Raw genomic sequence first — 6,616 nt, 5'->3', positions numbered from 1 at the left:
GTCTTCCTCCAGACTTAGTCGTTTCAGCAGCATTTTCAGATTTTCCATCATTAGCTCCGATTGCTTTGACAAAACTTTTAGAATAATTAGGATCAATTTTGGTCCCAATAATCAATAAATTATATTTTATTGAAGATTTTATAAAATTGGTAATTTGGGGTTTGCTCAAGCGAGATGTTACAAAATTAACCCTCTATTGTTCTATATCAAGGGGTACGTGTGATAAAAAAAATCGAAAACATAATTTGACGTATGATTATCGCTTTGATGTAATGTAAGTGGTGGCAAGTCATGGGGTTTGTTCTTAATATTTCAATTTCTGAAACCTTGCATGTTGATTTCTCTTCCCAGTATAATTTATGTTTTGATTTGATGAATTAGTTATTAGCATATTAGTTTAACAAGGTTTTAAGGGTTTTGTTGTTCATGATGTTTTTGATTTTAGGGTGTTCACTCATTTATGGTTTTGTATCATAAGATCTTGGAATGATGTACAATATTTATTTGTTGTTGATGTTTGTTGATCTTCTGGACCCAGAATTCTATTGTGTTTATGCACCTATTTATATTCTGATTACCCGAGTTTAAGAAAGGTCGATGTTCATATCCATCTTTATTTGCTTGAATCATGTTCATAAAGATGGGACAAAAAAGAGATGATGAAAAAATGACCAAAATTTTGCTCATATAACTAACATGTGAGGACACTTAACGGTTGAACTAGCAATCATAAATTTCATGAACGAAATCTGTAATAAGTGCAAAGCACAGTGACCATCGATGTAATTTCATAACTATAGTGACGATATTTAGAGTTTTGGTAAACCACACAATCCTTTTTGTAATTACTATTTTATTAACTGAATGAGTAAATTACATAAATTATTTTATATGGTTTTGGAAAACTATACCAATTGCACTCTAATTTTGATATTACACCTTGTGAGTTATTATATGTCCCAGAGCGACACGTATTACATAGGAATACTGCGAACGAGTATGTAAACCTATAAGCTCGTACACAAAGAATATGTTTGTCTCTACTTTTAAAAATATAAATTAAATCATGTTGATTGTCAAAATAATTATTCTTTGTGGATAATATAAAAATGTGTGTTAAAATGTGACTATGATAACCATAAGGTGTTATCTGTAAATGTATACAATTATATTAAAGTTTTAGATACTTATATAAATATTATAGATAATTACATAACCTTATTTCAGTTATAGTCCATTTATAATTCTATGCATATAAATAAGGTGATAAGCTAAAGACCAGATTGAATGAATCCTTTTAGGTTTTAGCTATCAGAGAAAAATAGGAAAGAAACATTTTTTTCTATTAATACACATATTAAATCTAAGATTTTGGGCTAGCACCTGGTGGAGGTCTTAAACATGTTCGTGTGTTGACTATCAATAAATGAAACCTAACTTGGTTTCTAAGTGCTTCGTCGGAACCAGTTACAAATCTAAAAGGTACAATTCTAAACATCATATGGTTTGTATAGAATTAATAAAATGCTTCATGGGATCCGGCTTAAGGTTGTTTTAGAAAAGTTTTCTAAAATTAATGTAACCTAAATAAACTTTTGTGTTGCTTTTTATGGTTACAAAATTGTTTGAAATCTTATAGTGGTATCATAGTCAATTTGATTGCATTAATTAAATGGAACCACATTAATAAGGCAAGAAAAAAGAATCAGACTCTTCCCAGCTTTTGGAAATTGGCTCTAGGCAGTAGGGTTTTGACCCAAAAGCCATATGGTAGTCATGGTTCCCTAGACGGTTGTTTCCTGTGACTTCACTGTTGTCTTCCGGCAGGTATCGTTTTCGACCCACCACGCCATCGCTAAAAGTGACTGGTGTTGGTTTTCAATGTACAGTCGCCGTCGTTGGCCACCATGCCAAACGGCTAGTTTTAGGTACGGTGGCCATTGCTTGCTACGTGCAAAGTGGCTAGGTGTCCTGTTTAGCTACTATTGCTGGCCCCATGCCAAAAGGCTAGGTGTCCCTTGAAAGCGCCACTACTAGCATTACGCTGAGGGGCTGGTGTGGTTTGGTCTATCGCTTCTGAACTTGGTCCATATGGCTGGGTCTAGTCCCAAGGCCCAACACGGCGTTGCTCTTTTTCAACTGCCACCAAATGGTTGCATTTAACTGGCTTCGGCCGTAGGTTTCGTTTCGTACACCGTCCACCAATTCATTGTGGTTTGGCCTACCACTAGCTTGGAGTCGTGTGACTAGGTTATCGGTCGGTCCAATGGCTTGGCCCAGGCCCATGGTTTTGTTTTGAATCTGAGTTTTCTACTTCATTTTTATTTACTTATTTTATTGATTTTGATACTCAATATGAATCTTTTTCCCTCTCGAAATTTTTGGATTTTTCAAAACTCCATGGAAATGTAGGAGAGGGCAAACGCCTACGAAAAGATACCTTGGATTTAAGAAAAAGAAACGAAGTGGCTTAGACTAATTTTTTTGTCGATAACCTCAGACCAATCAATCGACTATTAAATAGCATTTTCTTTTGACCCGATTTTGGTATTTTTCATTTCGGGAGTTTTAGCTCCGATTAGACAAGGAGCATATTGATTTGACCCCATAACTGGGACCACCACTCAATAGCCCCAATAGCAGAGAATCTCCTAATTGTTTTGGAATGAGTTGAAGTCCCACCGGTCATGGATTGGGTCGATTTGATTGCCAAATGTTAATTTGTTCCAGTTAATAGCCTACTTATTTATGTTATTTTATTTTCGCCAATTATTTAGTAATATATGATATGCCCCTAAGACCCGTGTTTGTTTGGTTGTCTTACTTTTGGAAAATTAAAATGTATTTATGTAACTTTTGTATTTTAATTTTCTAGATAGGAAAAATTGTAAACTAGAATTGGACATGTCATTTTTCCTATTTTAAAATTGTAACAAATCTGAAGACGGCGTTCCAAAAAGTCATGACGGAGTCCTCGGAGTTCACCAAGTTAACGAATCTAGTGGGAGCTAGAATACGTCCTTAGACTGATAGTGGTTGTTGTGTTGGCCCACAACATTACATTAGGGGCAATACTATATACTATATTGTTTTAGTTGTTTATTTTGTATTTGCATTTTTATTTGCTTTCAATTATTGTTATATTGCAAATTTTTGAAAAATAAAATCAAACAAAAAATTGTTTTAAACCGGTAAATAAAAACTATATGATATTTTAATATTAGATTTGATCATCAAAATAAAATCGATTTTTAAAATTAGATTTTAATTTTAGAAATAAAATCAAACGTTTTAAAAGTGTAGTTATACAGGATCACGATACCTTAGTGTGGTTAGTTTACTTGTAAAATTTTATAAACAATTATATTGACCATCTATGGATATTTTCAAGGCATTGTAGTGGAATTAAACGTATATATTGAATAGAATCCCACAAACACATAAGAGTTACATTGAAGTAATTGGATGATGCCTACCTAAAAAACTATTTCCGAAGACAATTGCATTTGGCCATTTATGGTAATAGGGTTGTCCTTAGGCATGAAAAGAAGTTTTACGTTCTTGAGAAGCCCCCTCCAAGCGCTCCTAGTAGGATTGCTTCAATTAAGTCAGGGCTACTTATAATAAGTAACAAAATGACTCATCGATGTTAGTTGCCCGATGCTTGCCTCCATGACTCCAGAGGTATTGCGGGATCATGAAGACATGTCTAGGATATGACATCCTTACTGAAGTCTATGTTTCGGTTTCGGTTTCAGTTTCATTTCCAAGGTAGGCATGAGAGGATTGAAATAGTCAAGGCATTGCATGCCTGTATGATGATTGAGGACTCATCAGTAGGGGTGTAAATGATTCGAGTCGAGCTCGAGTATCACTATACTCGACTCGAACTCGAAACCGAATTTCCAAGCTCGAACTCGACTCGAAAACTCACGAGTAGTAAAAATCAGAGCTCGACTCGAACTCGATAACTATTTCTCAAGCTCGAACTCGAACTCGAGCTCGAACTAAGCTCGAATCAAGCTCGAACTACAACTCGAATCAAGTTTGAACTCGAACTCGAACTCGAATCAAGCTCGAACCAAACTCACTCATTGAAATTTATAAAACTTAGGGTCTTTCTCTTATAAATTTTAAAACTTAAAAGTGTTCTCTTAGTTTTTATAAAAATAAAGAGATCAACTTCAAACTTCATCATCAAAAAGACAAAGTTAGAAAATTGCATTCATCTTCCTCTCTTTTTATAACATCTTTTCTTTCTTCCTTTACCATCTATCTTCCAATGTGGGACAACTTCACTAACTTTTTTTTATAGTTTTTCTTTGTCTTTTTTTAATTGTTTAAATATCTAAAAATATAAGGCATTTATATTATTTATATTTTACATATTTTATCATAAAACCTGATTATATACTTTAAAACTAATTATATATAAAATAATCGAGTATCTCACGAGCTTTTCGAGTCGAGTATTGGGTAGCTTGACTCGACTCGTTAATATGTCGAGTCGAGCTCGAGTTCGAGTCGAGCCTATTCGAGTCGAGTGTTGACCGAGCTTTGACCGAGTCGATCTCGAGTAGCTCGCGAGTTGTCTCGTATCATTTACACCCCTACTCATCAGTCAGTACCCATATTTTGAAAATGAAAGGATACATTGACCGGTTGACTCGTCTTGGCCTCCCATTGGGAAAAGAATTTGGAATCGATCTGGTTCCCAATTCTCTACCCAAATCATATGACCAGTTCTTTTGAACTACAATATGAATGGTTTGGATAAAAATCTCACAGAGCTTCACAACATGTTTAAAATTGTTGAGAGAAATATAAATCCAAGTTGGGTTTATCCAAATCAGAACAAGTTTTGATGATCAAACCTAAACGTGGGATAGTCAAGAAAAAACAAAGAATGAACATTTAATATAACTAGAACATTTAAACCAACTTTATCTTCGTTTCTATTTTGGAAATAGTAATACGTTCACCTAATCTCTTAAATGAGAAGTTTCAGATTCTCCAAAGTAAAAGTTTTGAAAGTTAGTTTCACAGTTCGCACCACCCTTCAGCCTTTTCATTATTCTACACCAACTTTATTTACTTATCTTCTAATTGGTTACATATTTATAGCTAGAGTAATGTTGTCAAATTATTAAGAATAAGTGTTAGGGTACATTAGTACGACATTTGATATGTCTGATCTTTATCTTTTTGATGTAGGCGAAGATTCGAGGACAATCCTTTTGAAGAGAAAGAGATTGATGAGAATTAACAATATAGTATATAGTATTGCCCCTAATGTACTAGATGTTGCGTTTTTTTTTTTGCTTCTAGAAGCGCTTGAAGGTATGCTTCTGTTGTACTAGTTTTGAGGTACTAGGATCTTATTAGATGGTTGTATTGAACCAACAATGTACTTCACATATAACTAATATGCTAAGCTTTTGTTCTAACGAATAAATATATGTTTTCTTTGACGTTAAATTCATATGACATCGTTAGTAGTCATGGCCTCAAGATTAGGTGTGAAACCTCACCCTCCGTAAACCTTTTTTTTTTATTAACTTGGATATCCAACCCGCTATGCGAGCCGACTAATCCTAGGACGACCACCTGCTTTGCAGATAGCCCAGAGTCACCGCATTTGAACCTCCGTGGCCACAAGAGGATTTTTATTCCTCATTGGATTTGAACCTGGGACCTCCTGGTACTTTTGACCTTTGGAGTCAAGCTCAAACCAATCAGACACCACCCTTTCGAACAAGATATATTGAATTTGTTTGATTTATTTTGTATTATATGCATTCATCATCATTTATGAAACGTTCCTATGGCATCTATTACTTATGTCTTCCACATTGGTTATAATTCATTTATATTTAACTGAGTCAGTCCATAAATATAATTAGATAACTATCATATGATATAATGAGTCATATTTTGTTATTAATGTCGCAAAACTAATTATTTAAATCTAACGAATTTAATTAAAAAATAGTAGAAATATTTTAAACAAATCTATATATATATTAAAGAAGAAACCAAAGGTAATGATGTGGCACCTTCTAATGCTTAGAACCCCTCCTATCTTTTTTCTCATTTTTTTGATTTTTTTAAATGTTGAATATGTTAAAGACTGTTTTGCCACTTGATGAAAAATGTATAGCTCATAATTAACCGGCGTTATTTTTGTAATTTTGTATACCCAAGTTTAACCTCCAACTCTTCATTTGCTCTTACATTTACTTTCTTTTATTTCTTAATGAAATTTGTTTTTTAAAGTTTCAATAATAAACAAAATGAAATCATATAAAATCCTTTGGTAAGGGATGAAGAAAATGAGAGTTGAAGAAGAATTCAAAAATTTTAAAAAGTATGTAGAAATTATATTCATTAAAAAAATGTGATTTGTTATTACATGTTTCTTTTTCAATATTGTTGGATGTGTTGTTATCATAGGATATGATTGTGTTTACGATTGGATTATATAAATTGTGTTTACGAYTTGATCATATAAATTCGAATAAAATTTTGATATTTTATAATCACGGGATATGATAAACTTTTTTCGAATTTAAGCTTCATTAACAACAACTATTTATTCATCTTCATCTCTCACACC

This window comes from Cynara cardunculus, assembly GCF_001531365.2.
Source record: "Cynara cardunculus var. scolymus isolate 2C chromosome LG 13, CcrdV1, whole genome shotgun sequence".
In the NCBI taxonomy this organism is placed as follows: Eukaryota; Viridiplantae; Streptophyta; class Magnoliopsida; order Asterales; family Asteraceae; genus Cynara; species Cynara cardunculus.
This window is presented reverse-complemented; position numbering follows the sequence as displayed.